The sequence below is a fragment of the Phalacrocorax aristotelis genome, chromosome 6 (assembly GCF_949628215.1).
Source record: "Phalacrocorax aristotelis chromosome 6, bGulAri2.1, whole genome shotgun sequence".
Lineage (NCBI taxonomy): Eukaryota > Metazoa > Chordata > Aves > Suliformes > Phalacrocoracidae > Phalacrocorax > Phalacrocorax aristotelis.
In genome coordinates this window covers 36,026,815-36,044,463 of record NC_134281.1, presented here as the reverse complement: position 1 = coordinate 36,044,463, position 17,649 = coordinate 36,026,815, and the positions used below count along the sequence as shown (strand labels likewise).

General features: G+C 36.4%; 1 long non-coding RNA gene across 1 annotated transcript; it reads right to left on the bottom strand.

Moving 5' to 3' along the window:
• Window positions 1-8,972: 8,972 nt before the first annotated feature.
• LOC142058358 (uncharacterized) lies at window positions 8,973-17,273 on the bottom strand. The gene is made up of 4 exons (XR_012660932.1): window positions 17,170-17,273; window positions 13,150-13,217; window positions 9,688-9,838; window positions 8,973-9,026 (listed from the first exon to the last, which is right to left on the bottom strand). It is a non-coding gene; the product is annotated as an uncharacterized LOC142058358 (long non-coding RNA).
• Between the last annotated feature and the right edge of the window lie 376 nt (window positions 17,274-17,649).

Sequence of the window (17,649 nt, the reverse complement as noted above, 5' to 3'; positions counted from 1 at the left end):
ATTATTTTTGCAAAGTGGAACACTTTAAATAGGAAAGATTAAGAAAAAGCCATCTTCAAATACTCTATATCACTTTACTTGGAAAAGCAATATACCTAAGTTCCTGTTCCTGTTCTGAATTTAGCAGACAGCAGAGCTGATTCCATATTTCTCAGATGCTGAGAAGGTGTGTGAGTAGAAGGAATGCCAGTATTTCTACAGTAGTTCTAGGAATTGCACCTAAGCCTCTTAGACAAGCAGCTCTCAAAAAAATTCAAAACATTTTGAGTAATGCTGTTTCAATGTTTACAGATTTATTACTTTGCTTTGCCTAAATTTGTTCCTTGATATTGGCTCAAGATGGCAAACAGTTTGTACTGCACTGAAAGTCAATTTTTTAATGAATAAATGATTCCCAGAAAGATTTTTGCCAGCTCTGATGTGATCATATGTTCATTATGAACTGGTCTACAGATGCTGTAATCTTTAACAGTACTTCATCTGGTAGTGGTTTTACGTATGTGTTAGTATATCACCTGTCTTCGCTTTCTAATATTTCTTATGGGACATTATTATGTTTTTCTCGGGATGACTAAATGTTGCAGTCCTTAGACTTTTAGTATTCATTATTATTTGAAACCTTAATAAATCCATAAGATTAATTAAATTCTAGGGCATTCACAAAGATAAGACAGAAGATATTGCCTCTTGGATCAGATACTACATTGCCTGAATCATCCTCAAGCCCTTCAAAAATAGTTTGTTTTAATTCTGAGTTTAAAATGTTTTTTTATTTTGTTTTATTTTAAAAATACTTGCTTGGATCTTCCATGCCTCAGACCTATATCAGCTTTATATATACCTTCCTTTCACTAGTAAAGCTGAGATTTCCAGATAACTGAAAATGGAGCCACTCAGCATAAGTCCTGATTATTCTCTATGTGCTGTCTTTTACAAAGTGAAACTCTTTGAACAAGAAGAGTTGGAAAGATCCATCCCAGAGTGCTTAGAGGCCACAGGCTGTACATTATTTTTAATGAGGAAGTAACAGTAGCGTCAGTTGACTAATGTATATAAATTTAATGCTGGTTTAAAATACTCATTGCATTCATTAGCTGATAGGTGGCCAACCTGAATTCTATAAAATTGTCAGCACATTCCTACTTTATGGAGAAAGATAGCATCCTTATTATCTTGAGCTTTTCATTCCAGTCATACTGAAGTTTAAGTGACAATGTTGCCAGAATACAACCACTCCTGTTTTTTATTACTACTTTAAACCTTCCTTGATCTTATCTAAATAGGTGTCAAGGGAATTTTTTTCTTCTTTCTTTTTCCCCCATCTCTTTACATATTAACTATATGGCAAAGGTCTCTGAATCTTCAAACTCCTTCTAGCAAATGCATACCTGAAAAGTTCCGTCTCCTCAAGCAAACTTATAACTTAGCTCAAAGTTTCACAGTCCACAACAATCACTCGAACGCTAATCACAGGCCACATGCTATACTAGAGAAAGACCAGGAACAGAAGTTGAGAAAAGGAGGCCAATGGGCTCTACAACTCCACACTTTGCTGCTCAGATGTCCAAAATAATGTGCATTACAGTTTAATTAGCTTGTCCATTTAATGCGTACCTTTAATTACTTATCTATGGCAAGTCATCAGAATAGTTCAGCTCATAGAATCATAGAATCATTAAGGTTGGAAAAGACCTCTAGGATCAGCAGCCAATCAGAACGAGGAACTCCGCCAGAGCTTTGAAGGACTATTTTATTGTGAAAAGTGTACACACTTCATCGATACTGAGAAATGCTGATAGGGGGAAAAACAAGCAGGAAAAGTTATAACTTCCTGAAATGCTACAGCTTGTTAATTGGGTAAAACTCTAAATAAAACTCCACTTAATGAAATCCTTTTCATTAAGGTCAACAGATTGGCTATAAAATAGATAATGCCCTTTAAATCTACACATTCATGCCTTTCCTGATGTGAACTTCTTTCATCATCCTTTACAGCAGATTCCCGTTAAACCCAAGAACTCAGTAACTTGAAAGAAAGGAGAGCATATGAAGAAAACAAAAAATATTATTTTTCTCCTCCTTCCTCTCTCTTCCTGCCTTGACAGAACTCACTGAATAGGAAAGTGAATTTAATTTTCTTTCCCTTCTTCCATAAGATTACATGGTGCTGTACTGTTATGGTATGTACAGCTGTTTCCATTAATAGGAAATGGTTCCATTAACAGGAAACTTTTCCAAGGCATAAAAAACTTGAACTACATTTAGTTTAGAGTATCCCTAAGCTCATCTAAACTACTCTAAGCATGTTTTGTGAGCATGTTATTGAAGTGCTTCAGATTCCATAATACATTTATTTTCTTAGCACCCTCAGTTTTAGGGTTACTGTTTTCTCCCTTTTATACAGAGGAACAGTTGTAAATTCAAGTTCATGCAGCATAAGGAAATCTGGGGCAGAACAGGTTTCTGTTCTCAAACCTGCTTTATAAGGTTACAGCAGACTCCAGCTGAAACAGACTTAGTAACTAACAAACATTTATCATGAAGATTTATTATAAAATCATAGCTTCAGGCTTCTAACTTCATTATGCAGTTTACATATTATTGACTGTTATTATCTAATACTTATTAAACACATCATCTAAACAGAACACCTGACAACCCATAAAAATGCCACCAATTTTATTCTCCTTATGCCCCCAGGAGAAAACACAAGTAATGTAACAAATGCTACTCTTTCAAAAAACAAAACAAAACAAACCCCTATTTACCTAACCTGGGCTACAAATGGTTCAGAAGAGAACACATCCTTTGTTTTAAAATGGACCTAGTGCTCGTAAATGTGGATCCAAAATACATCTAAGCACAAGCTTCAAAACAGAAGTGTCTTTCATGTCTCTGTAATTTGCTTTCTAGGTATTACTTGAGTATCTAGGTCTGCATCTTTCTATACAGGACACCCATGAGCCTGTTGATCCCATCAATTAATCTAGGAGCCTTTTTTTGAGGAAATCACACCAAGGCATTGGCCATTTGTGTTATCCACTCTCTAAAACAATGCCTGTCTTCTCATGCACATGCTTAATCCCTAGTAGAATCCTTTTTATCCCCTCTACATGCTCAGTTGCAGATGGGGCATTTTTCATTCTACTGTAATTACAAATTTATGGTGAGAGTGATGAATGTGACTAGCTTCACAGTGCTGCCATGTCACATTGTACATCCCCAAATTCTCCACATTCAGTTAAAAAGGACTAAGATCGTGTTTCTATAGTAACTGCAGTTTTACATGCCCTGACTGTTCTGTCTTTAAAAGCTTAGCTACAACACTGCTGCAAGATTTTTTCTTTCTTTCTTTCATGTTATAAATTATGAGTTCCTCAGCAAGTAGTCACATATCAACATTTTCAAACATTTCTCTCATTAAAAAAAAAACCTACTCTAATCCTGTCTCTCCTGAAAGAGCTAAAACAGTAGTGAAGTGGTTTGAATCAGTGATTTTAAATGGCTTGATTTAATATTATGTTAGGTCTGAGCTTTATATAAAAGTAATATGAAAAGAATTGGTACTGCAACTTTAAATTTTAATTTATAATGTACCAAATTATAATTTTAACATAGCACAATTTATATCTTATTTAAATTTTATAAAACTGCCAGAAACAAGACCCATTGTATTAAATAATAAGATCCAAATCCTTCACAACCTTAAGCTAGGAAAAAGTTACACATGTCTGAAGATAAAAATCTCCATAAATCTTGCAAGGTCCTAGGAACAAACTTTTTTTATTACTAACTTTTTGAAGTCTAAAATGGGTGCCACTTCAAATCCCTCTTCAAAGAAATTCCTTTGGTGTTAACACTTTTTAAATGGTTCATTTTGTTACATTTAAATATATGTATGTTATACTATAGGTAAGTAGCAGGACTCTGCTGTGTGGCTGGAGCTCAGCAGTCAACAACACCAGACTTACAAGGTATTAGCACAAATGATATTTGCCTGGGAATTTTCCAGGAATCCCCAGGATTCCTGATCCCGCTATGTGGTGTCGACACATACTGTGCCATGGCCTTACCTTTGTCTCTGATGCTGCTGCTCAGAGGCTTCTTCCCATAGCATACAATGTTAATAAAAAATAAAGAATGCCTTTCTTGTGACAGCATGTATTTCAACATGAATAAACACGGGCGCTGCTTCACAAATGCAAAAAGATAAAATTACTGAAATCAAGAGAACAGCTTCAGAAAAAGACTCCAGGTTCTCAGTCATCTGATTTTTCATCTGTCTCCTTGCTCCACCTCAACAGTTTCCTTCTCCACTAATCCATCATTTGGTTTACTGACTAGTCAATCTGTATATCTGACAGTGGATAAGCACTGTGACAGTGGATGAAGCTCTGCATCCCTTCCTGATATTTTTCCCTTTCTATCAGTTGCTAGATTCTCTATGCTGGTAAGACTGTCTTCCCATTTAGTTTATCAGCCTACCAGAGAAACTGTGCATAGTGTCTCATTGTTTGAACATGGAAATTCAGGAAAGTGGCAACCTAAAATGAAAAATGAGCCCCCCCATTTCCATATCACACTGCTGATTTGTGAGAAACAGTTTAGCACAACTTAAAAGTTCCTGACGTTAAGGGGAGAGCTGCTGAGGAAAGAGTGGTTTTTTTCCCGTTATCAACCACCGTACACATATTCCTCTGATTAATACCTGTTCTCAGGTGCTTGTATCTGACTTGTAAATATAGTCCTGGTTTCATTCCAGGATGCTCTGCTCCCAGCTGCGGGGCATGCATCTACTTCATGATTTCCGCTGAGGTTACTGCCTGGCCTGCTTTAAAGAAATCCTCATTTCTCGCAAATCTCAAATTGGGCTACTTGTTGAAGTATGAATTAATTTAGTGCCCACCTCACCACGCGCTGTTAACAGGGGTTTTGTCTGTTTGCCTGAAACATAGAATTGAGTGCCCGGAATGGCTACTCAGATATCCACATGTGACTAGTTGGCAGACTCTGCTTTCCATCTGGAAGGTGGAAGCTAAACACATCGTCCATTAGCATGTGATTTTCCTCTCATCACAATACAAAGGCCTCAAAAATGCAGTGTTGGTCAGTTGGATTTACCCAGTAGAGGCTTCTTCAAGATGCATCCTGTTAACTTTGGATGAGGCTGCACAGCCACCACGCCCTCAGAATCGCTCGACTTGTCCCATTCCAAAGAGCACTGCCAGGTACAACTTCTTCTTCCGGCACAGCTGCATTTGGTATCTCTCAAGACTTTGCTTGAAAAATGCCAACTTTGTATTGGTGCAGTTTCTAGGCTGTCTCTTAAGGCATTGCTCTACTATTATTTAAAAACTGTAAGTTTGAAATATTTTGTGACTGATATATTGCATATTATTTCTTGACTCATTTAACATTAGTCCTTGGGTCTGTATATTTGAACACTATCTCCAGGGTTTCTCAGTTGTGCATGCAGGATCCTGAAAAACAGTTGACCAGCAGTTTAAATTTCTAACCTTCTTTCATAACTGTAGTTTAGAATAACTATTATTTTTCAAGACCTTGGCATGTATCTGAAGTCCCTCAAAAAGTGTCAAATAAAGATTACCCCTTGGATATTCCAGAAGCTGTTCCTATCACCATGAGCCAATCACTGACCAACTGTGACATCTTTTTGATACTGCTGGCTGCTTTTGGATCAGAGATGACTTTTGTGCTGACTGAAAACTCTTTTCCCACCACAAGGCAATTGATCCAGCTTGCAGGTGTTACAGAAGGTAAGCTGAGGCCATTTATTTTCAGAAACATTCTCTCTTTATTTGCTCTAGTACATAGTTTGATCATGTGTTTTTAGGATACTTTAGGACCCACATCTCATTTTATTATGCCCTATAGAAATCCATCTTCTTTTCAAACATGCTTATACCTTGTTAAAAGTTTAGAAAAGCCCAATAGGGATTCCTCTTCTTCCCTCTTGCTGAGATTATTCTGGAGTCATATTGTAACCAAGTGCATTGTTTTGCACTATCTTATTGCACAGAAATGGTTGATTCTTGTGTCTATGTCAACTACTGTTAATTCTCGATGCAAATGCCTTGTGGTTTTTTTGGTCTGTCTCTCCTCAGTTTCACAAAATATACCGATTTACTCTCAAACAGATCTAGGCCAGATGGTACTTTTTGCATGGCACTGGATTTGCAAACATAGAGTCTAATTTTGAAGTTATGCTTTAAAGCTTACCAGATGCTATGGCTGATGGGAGTTTTCCTAGCTTGCTTACAGTGCTTAGCAATGACAGTGAATAAATACACAATAGGGCATAAATTCTATTCAAAGCATCATCATTGCTGTGGCAGCTTCTCTTGGCTGGAAGGCTATAACACCTTATTTCTGAGCCAGCTATCACTGTCTCCCAGTCAGGCAGCATAGCCACCTCCAAATATGCCCTCAGGATATCTGTGGAAGAGAGAGCCATTTTGTGTTGCTGGTTTGTCAGGGAAATTTCTGGGGACACAAGAGGAAGAAATTTAAGTGGATGAAAGCCCTGGTACTGCCCCAAGTTTTTTGCTTAATATTTTAAATAAATGAAATATGTGAACAGATATAAGCACTCCTGAAGGCTGAAACTCTCTCTGTTCGCTATCCAGGTTGTGAGGGATAGTGCACTCTAATTCTATTAACTCTACCTTCAATTTTCACATGAATTTTTTACAGAACTAATACAGAAGAGTCATTTAGAGGTTAGGAGGAGTACTTTGGTATTGTATTATCTGCTGGGTTTAATTACTTCAAACGGAAAAGAGGCCTTCAATCCAAAAAAAAGCTAAGTTGCAGATGGTGGCATAGACGTGTTAGCAGCAGCACAATTAGCCCAACATACAGTCTGCAGTTACTGCAACTGTGTGCAGAATCCAGTAGTACACGGATGTGTATAATTTCCAGGCATCATATACCTCATATACTGCAAATAAAATGTTCACAGGTTGCAAATGAAGAAAGACTTTTCTTTTTCCATATTTAGAAATACAAGCATGAAACTTGGGTGAAGGAGGAACAAGGTGAATGAGTCATAAACACCTCCCTCCCCTTCTCCTGTTCCCTCAGAAAATCTTAAATGTTGGAGGTCATTTTAGGAATAAAATTCGTATTTTTCTTCTCATAATCCTTCCGTCATGTCAGTTAAGCGCAGTTGAGTACACATAGCACTATCAGCTCAGTAACCTTTTATTTCAATGTAGTACAAAACTAACCAAAGGAAAAAAAAACAGTTTGTTTTAATTAATGATTATTTCTAAGATCCTTTTCATCTAAATTACCACTCAGAGTGTCCAGATGACTGTGCCATTAGCTAGGGATGAGAATACCACATAAGATAAAAGAAGCTGCAGCAGTCTTCACTAATTCTTCACAATGAATCCAGACCAAATCTTTTAAGAAGATCAAAAATCTAGTTCTTTTTTTTTTATATCCATGCTATACTTCTACTTTTTCTCTTCAGACATACTCATTTACAAAAGCTAATTCTTCTAGCAGCAATCACAGAAAACAAGTATGAATAACAGTATGTTTATGAGCTGTCCAATAGGACATTTGAATGACAACTTAAACGTAGATGTAACGCATGTATACAAAAAGTGTGAATGTTGAGTTTCTACATATAAATTTATCATTTATATATAATTATGTAATTAAACACAAAGTACCATTTCTTTTATGACTGGCTCCACAAAGAAGTTAGCACATATATTTGGAAAGACAAATAAACCCCTGGAATTGAAGGCAAAGAAGGTAGGTTTGACTTGATATTTTTATGTTTTCTTTAATGATGAACTGTCTTGCTATTAGCATGTGCAAAATAAAGATGCATGAAAATTCATCCGACACACATTTCCAAAAATGTGATAATAGTCATTCACAAGGTTTTGGTCGATGGAAATTTTAAACTTTTGAAGATTTACCTAATTAGTGCATATCTCTGACTGTCTATAAAATTAGACTAGTAATTCCAGAACATCAGTTTTTCCTACAGCATTTTAGGGGTTTCAGTATGTGTATTCTAGGAACCACAGTACAATTTTCATATCAGTTTGTCCACTTCATAGACTATTCTTCTAATACTTCATAAAAGGGCAGAAAGATCACTCTCCAGTACACAGATATTTTTTTTACCAACTTTAATCACTCTTTGAAAGCTCCTGAGACTTGCTCTTGAATCTAGCTAAATGGAAAACCTCCACTTCAACAGCTCATTCTGAGAGATGAAACAGTGCCGACTACATGATTGAACACATTCCCGATCAAAAACTAGAAATCACTGAATACATCAATGAACAATGACATTGGCGAGGGCATTGTTCTTCATTCTGTCCAATAGACCATGGCAAAACACCTCTTTCATATCAGAGATTGCTACTGAATGAGTCAGCTTTAGAAAAGCATCTGGTCCTGTAGTCTTTTTTTGCCGACTGTTAAAAAACCATTGAAAAAAAACCTCAAACTTTGGCAAGGTTCTGCCTGAGAAGTAGCAAATTAATTTAAAATCCCATTTCATTTTACATGCATTAATATTTGTTAAATGTTGGGATTGATCATCCTTTAGCCATACCATTAGACGTCTCTTCAGCTGTGTCCATAGGAGAAGTTTGGCATGGCATCTTAAATACGTTTATGAGGGAAAGGTCTTCTCTCACTTATGGAATAGTCCTTGGGTCAGCTGGGGTCAGCTGTCCCAGCTGTGCTCCCTCCAAGCTTCTTGTGCATCCCAGCCTGCTCACTGGTGAGGTGGAGTTAGAGGCAGAAAAGGCCTTGATTCTGTGTAAGCCCTGCTCAGTAGTAATGCAAACATCCCTGTGTTATCAACACTATGTTCAGCACAAACCCAAAACACAGCTACTCTGAAGAAAATTAACTCTATCCCAGCCAAAACCAGAACATGGATTAAGGGTAATTAGAATCCAGCAACACATGATTCTTACCTTGATCTTGTCCTAGCTTTGAGATATGGCAAATGCAAACATGGTCAGGAGCTGGAAAATGGGACATATGATGAAAGGCTGAGAGAACTGCATTTGTTCAGTTGCAAAGAGAGAAGACTTCAAGGGGACCCTATCACTCTCTACAGCTACGTAATGGCAGGGTACAGAGAAGACGGAGCCAGACTTCTCAGACATGCACAGAGAAGCTTCTCACAATGGAAAGGCAAGAGAAAATGAACACAAGTTGGTACACATGGGAAATTCTCACTCAATACAGAAACTCTTTTTTTTTTTTTTTTTTAATATATGGGTGTTCAAAACTGGAACAGGTCACCCAAAGAGGTTGGTGAATCTCTACCCTTGGAGATACTCAAAATTTTACTAGACAAGGCACTGAGTCACCTCATTCTAATTAGCTTTGCTTTGAGTGGGAGGTTGGATGAGGTGACCTCTGGAGATCTCTTCCTAGCTGGTGGTTCTGTGTCTGGCTTTCAAATTTACTACATTTCACTCAAATTTTATGTCCCCTCAGTTTTACCACTGACTACTGTTCATGCCAGAAATAAAGACTGATGGTATTAAGGTTACGGAGAGAAAATAATTTATACAAAAAGAATGAATACTCTGCATTTGTTAGTTCTGGATCTGCCTCATTTCAGGTAACTGTAGTCTTCACATGGGTGTGGGGACACATTTGAAATTAGAAACTTACCTGACTAGTTCTGTTCTATAGCTTTCTGTTATAGTATTTCCCACTATGCAGGAGGCTGGAATAATAATGTCTCTTTTCCATTGCTCAGATAACATTTCTTGACACTAAGGGATCCTTAACAGAGTTACACCACTGTGTGTCTCCTGGCATTCTAGACAGAGAAGACAATAAGCCCTAAAGTGCAAAAAGTTATCTTGAATACGTCAGCTTTCTGTAACTACAAGTTAGTATCTCAAAAGCATAGGGAAACATGATGTATAAGCATTACATTATTAGCAGCCCTCATATTTAGCATTGACTCAAAACATAACGAAAAGGTTAAATCTGACTACTGAAATCTACAACTTTTATTGTCATTTTTTAGTCTGCTAAATTGGAATTGGAGGCAGTTTAGCTCCAGTGCAATAATATCAACTTATATAAAACAGTAAAAAAAATATTTTCACTTTTTCTTCTGCAGCCTACATTTTTCTTGGCTGAATAACTTGCTACACATGAATTATGCAGCTCTCATTGGCATATGGCAGGAGGCAGTAGCTACCAAAGGATTTAATACTTCTGGTGCTATGGATAAAGTACAATTTTAAGGTTTTTTCCTCTTTCTTAAAGAGTGGAAGAAGAAGACAAAGCAAAAGGATAAACATAGCCACAATCTCAGCTTAGTTTAAAACACAATCATTTAATTTCCTTAGATATGATATTTAAAAAATAGAAACTTTAAAAAACCACAAAACTTTTTCCTCCAAGTAGCAGAGGGGAAGTAAAAAAAAAAATTTAAAAGTGAGAGAAAAAAGATTATGATAAATGAAAATTGTATGAAAACAAAAAAATGTTTTGCAGCAGATTCCAGACCACATCTTCACCTATATAAATTATTGCCACTGCAGTGAAGTCAATGAATCTACTCCAACTGACTTTACCAAAGGATCCAGCTCTCTCTTTTCACTAGATTCTTTCCCCTCAGCTTACCTTCAGTCAAAGAATTGACAAGTGACATGGTCTACAGAAACCTCAGCTATATCAAAAAGTCAGGGTCTGACCCACCAGTGAATTACCTTGTGCTTATTGCTTTGCCTGACATAACATTTTAAAGAATAATTTTGAGAGTTACTTTTCATGAAAACATTAACTGACTTATTAAATTAATATACGCACTGCTGATGCGTATTTCCCAGGTTGTATATGACATCTATTAAATATATATGTGTAGATATTACCCCTACGTTTTCTTATGAGACGATGTAATTGATCAAGTGGGAATATACTTAGTCATTTTCATGGCTTTTCTGGACATCTTAATCCTCATAGGTATAAATTAGAGTGGCAGATATACTGGAGGTGTTCCAGGTTTGTCTTCTAAATTATGAGCTGCTCAGCAAAGCTATGCTGCTGAATGATTTTGCAGAGAATATATAGTGGGGGGAAAGACCCAGAAAGAATAGAAGCTTGAAACTAAGCATATGTGAGTCCACTTTCTCTGCTATTGTCCTTCGACTCACTCACATACATATATATGTTTGTACACATTATAGGCTATGTTTTGTGCCTTTATTTTTTTCTCTTTTACTTTCCACTAAGCAAACCTCCAAAAATTCTTAGGTTCATACTGAAAATAATTCAGCATACCATCCTTCCCTTCCTCTGCTGCTTCTCCTCATTCCTTCTTTTCCCTTTTCCCACCTTCACATCTCCTTCTTGTTAAGTCTCCCACTTTCACATGAGCAGAGTTATATATGTTGCGTATAAGAATGCAATACGACCATGGAAAGATTGCATGCAACACTGAAAATCTTTTTTTAAATATGTCAGAGTGAACCTTTGTGTTTAGCTGAATCCTCTGTTCAGGTTGCATATCCCAACATGGAATTAAAATAAGAAACATATAATTATTAGCTGATAAATATATATATATAGTTTCAAAGTTTCCCACTGAAATGTTCAATATTAAACTATTGCAATAACCCTGCATTATTGCTATGACAATTTACTGCATATCTTTTACTGACGTATTTGAACAGTTGCTTTCACTCCAGTGACCCTACTGTTATCACTAACTGCTCACTGGTGTGAACAAAGGATTCATAACTGAGTCATTAACAGTTTGGGCAGCCCATGCAGCTTCTTGTAAGTAATAGCATGGCACCTCACACATGCACAGTAGCTTACTATGCTAGAATGGAGTAATTTCCTTTACCTCATGGAGAAAAACCTCACTGGCATTTAAATGAAACTTGTCCTTAAAGCTAGTTAATTTTCTTCCCCCTCCCATCAGTTTTCCTGCTGTGAGAATTAAGATGATTCACAGTGTAAAAGGGATGCAAATCATCACTGATCACTATTTGAACCTTTGCTATGAAGAAAGGAGTGAGAAAGAAAAAGAAATAAGACAATACAAACCAGAGCAAGTAAAACTTGTAAGGTCAAGATGAAAAGAAGCAAAATAGAAACAGCAGTAATCATAGAAAGGGACTTAGGAAAACTGAGAACTGGTTTGTTATTCTAGCTCATTGCAGAAGAGTAAAGCCTCCCATAATTATTTTTTTTTTAAAAAAAAGCAAGAGGGCTTGACTTAGAGAAGGTCTACTGTAAGCGAAGGCCCTACTTCCACTGAGCTTTCGAACTTCATGTTAAATCTGTAAGTGCAATGTTACATGTAAAGGAAGAAAAGAGGCATGGAGAAAACAAAAGAGCAGATAAACTGGGTATTGCCTCTATTACTATCTGATAGTCCCTTTGTGAAAAGAGAAAGCTCCAGTTGCAGTAATGAAAGTCCTAAGTACGGAAAAATAACCATTACTTTTTAATGTGCTGAGCTGATAGGTTAAGCTGCACCTTGACTCACACACCTATTTACATGCTATTTAAATATGTGTCCAGGAATTTTGCCTGGTGCAGTATTGTTGTTGCTTGCATTTGAGGCAATCAATTGAAAACACAATAAAAAGTTTGATGAAAGGGCAAGAAATAACCTTTCATGACAACATCTTAGTCATATATGATTTGTTTCCTGAAATTGAGGTCCTAAGTGGCAATTCTCATCTGGACCTCGTATTCACTCCAGGTTGTACGTCTGTTGTTGCAATGAGCTGCCTTGCTGTTTCTTATATTCTATGACATGTCACTATCTTTTTCTGGGTTTTCTGTCCTCACTTCATGATGCAGTAGGAGTCATTCCTTTAAATCAGACTGCAGTTGTCTGTTGCCAGTGAGTTTGTAACTTATGAAAATGTATTCAAAATCCACAACTTCCTGCCAATAAAGAGGAATGGGAATTGAGGGATTTTGAGAAGTAGAAGTGGGATTTCTTCTGGAAACATACAGAATAGACAGGTCATCTGAAAATATCACAGAAATGCAAGACACAAAAGCATTTCACGTATTTTGTATCTGAAAAGAACTCTAATGAAAGCGTTCAAGAAAAATAAGCATATCCCAGGCTGATGATATGGTATGAAAACTTACATGGCTCATTTCTTGAATTTCATTCAGATGCAGGTCTGCTATTGTACATCCAGCTTTTCCACAGGGCACTAGAAGGCAGAAAGGTAGTACTCAGAAATAATTATGAGGCAATCAATTTACAATTCTGTACTAGGTACACAAAATTTTGAATTTTAACATTAGTCACTTATGTATTCTTGTGCTGAAAGTGTAATTCCCAGAGAGGTTAAAAAACTTGTACAAAGGCATAGGATACAAAATATAATTTTTTAAAGGCTATCAAACAGAAATACCACTACTCAGAGATACAACTGCAAAATATGCCCCTGCAGTGAACAGAAAGTATGGACATAGGGTATTTTAGTGGGAATTAGCATCTTTATGTTGTTATGGACCAACATTATGATGAAAACTAAAGATGATCATAAAGAACGTTAATTTAGCCATAAGAACAAGTAAACCAGAGTTAAATAAACAAATACACATGCTTCCATTCTCCCGTTCACTCTACTTGAGTTCAACTGCAGTACAAGGTTTGAACACTTACTATTTAAGAAAACTTGCTAATATTTGAAAAAAAAAAAGATATAAAAAGAGGACTGGGTGTGAGCAAATGCTTGTCGCTGCCTTTCAGACATGCTAGTCAATGGTAATGAGAAAATATAGGAGATTATTTGATTTTCCGGAGACCAGCAGGATGACTTCTCCCTAGGAGATAAAGTGGAATGCAGTCGCCACTCCTCTCCTGGACTGTCTCTTTAGTTGGGCATGACTCACACAGGAGCATATTCAGCTTAGAGAAGTAGATGGACAAAGACATAGTCCTTCCTTAGCAAGAAGATGATTATGATATAAAAAGCTTTAAAAATGCCAGCACATCTTGCAATCACATGGATGGGAAATTGCTGGTGAAACGATTTGCAAAATGTCTTCTTTATGGTTGCAACTGGCTTTAACTGTCGGATTTTAAAATTGATATTTAGGGAAGAGCTGCTTGGAAAAGCTGAACGGTAGAACTGAGTAGAGACCACGTAGCTAAAGAGAAGCCTAGTTGGTTAGTATTCATGTATGCGGCTAAATGTGTTCTTCTCAGGTTCAGGAAGAGCTGCCAGACACATTGAGGTAATCTTGGCATTTGAAATATCTAAAATATTACGTTTCTTTTTCTTCATGGCCATTCTTAAAATTACAGAAAAGCTTTTCCAATGTACACACTCCATGCTCCATACACCTATCCCATACTCACAAGGCAGTATGAAAACTACAGGCATTTTGTTTATTCTGTTCTGGTTTAAGTTCCCAAGAACTACACATATCTAATGAAAAGGTATAATAATGCTGTAATGTAGCACACCTGAGGCATGTTTGTGTATATAACTCTCAAACTACTATTCAATTCTATACCCTGTTTCAAGAGCTAAGTTAGTCAAGGCGTACAGATGATGTGCAGCATAACGACATTCCACACAGACAGGCATGTTCTACCCAAAGGCCTGTGCACTACATAGAAGCAACACTGAACATACTAATAACTCTTCATATTTGCAGGCTACATTCAGGTTTGAAGTAATCAGAGTCAAATGAAGACTGAAGTCAGGCTTATTTACTTTGTAATATATCATTATTTTTCCCAACTTTTCCAATGCTTCAAAATATATTACAGATGTAATACTGTGCTTTGTTAGTTAGGTTTGATTGCTGAAGACCCTTGAATAAGTGAGCAAAAAAATTCTTCAGAATAGAGACTTGTGAGTTTGGGTGCTGAGCACGTAACTATGTCTCCTCTGGGCCATAGTCCATACCAAATAAAGTACATGCAACTGCCCTGGGGACCCAAACCTGCTGACATAACAGCTGCCCATGTTGCTGCAATAACTAGAGCTGATCCCTAGGAGGGATCGGAGTTAAAATTAACTGCCCATGGACGATAAACACTGCATTCTGGTAACTGTAGGAAGAATTCACTTACTCAGTATTTGTTTAGGTCCAATTGCTGTATCTAAATTTCTTAATTTGGTGGTAGAGAAACATAGAACATTCATTTGCAAAAGGAAAATGCTGCAAGGGCCTCAAAAGTAACAGTAAACAGATCTACATTTTAATCATATGTGCTAGAAATTTTTTTCTGGTGAAAACTAGCTTAAGTTTAATTAATTTATATCATCAAGAGATGTGGAGCATGGTTGCTGATTTTGCAGCTCCTGTATGTAACCCAATTTTGAAGAAATATCTAAAGCAGGGATTTAACCTGAATTACTGAAAGCAATTTCGCTTAGTTACTGCAAAAATGTTACCATCACAGCCAGACTAGGTTGCTGGGTTTCCTTTTTATAGTGAAGCTTTTCAAATCATCATCTTAAGTAGAGATTATAATGTCTCCCACTGTGTTAACTTAATGGTAAATCTAATCCTAAATACGCAGAGCAGTGCAGTTCTACAAGAAAAAAAATCCTAGAGACTTACCTCAGGTGTCTCTTTAAAATATTATTGTTTATCATGTTAAAACTGCTAGAAAATTAATGTAAATGGACACAGAACTAAACAAATAAAGGCATAAACGCATGTCTCTACCAATACACTGCCCCAAACCTATACACATAAGTTTTGGTCAATGTAGAAAGATTGAACAGCATCAGTTTTTACCATATTATATATTTCAAGAACCGGCTTTTTGACGTGCTGTTATTTTATATGCTGTTCCTATTGTTGTAAGAAAAACATTATGAATACAAATAAAGATAAAAACATGCAACCTCGTTAGTCATCTGACCCATGAAATTGTAATGATCATTAGTCTTGTAAAACTGAGTAAAATTTTTATTCATTTTGCAACTGTTTTGTGAACTGAGATACTGATACTGATTAAACAAAACAAGCACATGAACACAGGACCAAGGTGTAAAATACCAATATCTGTTTCTTCTTCATCATGTACTGCTAGAAGCCAATCACCAGCTGCTATACACCAGAAAACAGTCTCCTGTTACTGGAATTAGCTTATAGCTGATAAACTTTGGAGAACATTTATGTGCTGTTTATTTTTCTGGTAATAAAGTCTCTCATATTTTAATGGTTTACTAAAGCAGTAAAATACTCTAAAAGAAAGTTAAGCATCATCAGAGCATATTTGGAAAGTTTGACCCTTCCTCTACCAGAATCTACTTTCTTCTGTAAAAATAGTAAACTCTGTACATCCCCAAAATACCGTATTTTATTCAGAAATTGTTTTACTGACTAAGTGAGCTGTAGTATTTATCTAACAGAAAAAAATCAATTAATCATCTTGTACATATTGTGTACACGGGATGGCATTTGACAACAAACAGCAGGAAAGAACCATGAAAGGAAATAAAGGAAAAGAAGAGAAATAACGGATACCTCTTTCAGGAAGAAGTGCAAAACATAATAGAAGTTACAACTATTTTAAAATAAGGCCACAATGCCCTGTACCAGAGAATCAGCCGACAATCTGGGCTTACATGACAAATGCAACCCTCCAGACAAATTAACCCTGTTTTCTCATGGTAACCATGTTTCCTTTAGCACATTTCCCCCAAAGGAAGCTGGAAATAACATTTCCTATAAACTCCAAAGGTATGAACTGCAATCCTGGAGGCAACATGTATATTCACTCGGCAGAAGGAAATACAATGAAGTGTAAAGAGCTATTGATCTCCTTGTCAAGATCATGTGAAGAAGAAGGCTCTAGATGCAGTGAGGATCTGAGACTGGCATCTGAGTGAGTTTTACTTGAGAGCAGAGTCTTCAGTGCAAACGATAGGAGAATCATCTGAATGAGTCTGAATCCAAGATAGAAAGGCTGGGACGGAGGTTCAAACTGAAGAAGAGCTGAGGTTAAAAATAGGATCTGAGGGACTGAGGAAAAGTTTTGGGAAATGAGGAGAAAGCTGAAAGTACTGGGGTAGAAGTGGAAGAGCTTCCCACACATATATTTAGTACTGCTAACTTTGAGAACATAAAAGTCCTGAAGCTCTACAGACCATAAAATATTTAGATATATGTTGACTTCTTTTCATTTACCTTTCTTGCCAGGAAGTTATTTCAGGTATACAAGCTCAGGGTTTCCCCACTTCAGTGTAGATTGAGCTGTAGATAATCCAACTGTACATTTCTTTAGAACATGCTGTGTTCAAACCACACAGCCGCATATGCTTCTGAAACACAAAATTTTTTTTGCTTGAAAATTCTGTACTTAACATTTCTTCCTCAGAAAAACACTAAATAATAATAATAATAATAATAATAATAATAATACCACCTTAATTTAATAGGAAAAATACTTAAAATCTTTAAGTTCAAAACAAATACAAAATTAAAACAAAATTACAATATTTCATAGCGCTAGCTGTTCTTTCTAAATTGAACACTGGGCTTAAGAAATTAGTCAGTCCCTAAACTGTGTATACAATACTAGTATTAGAGGTATATACTATATAACACGGAATTCCAAAAAAGCAAACATTGCCATGAAAACTACATCACACATTCCCAAAATAATTC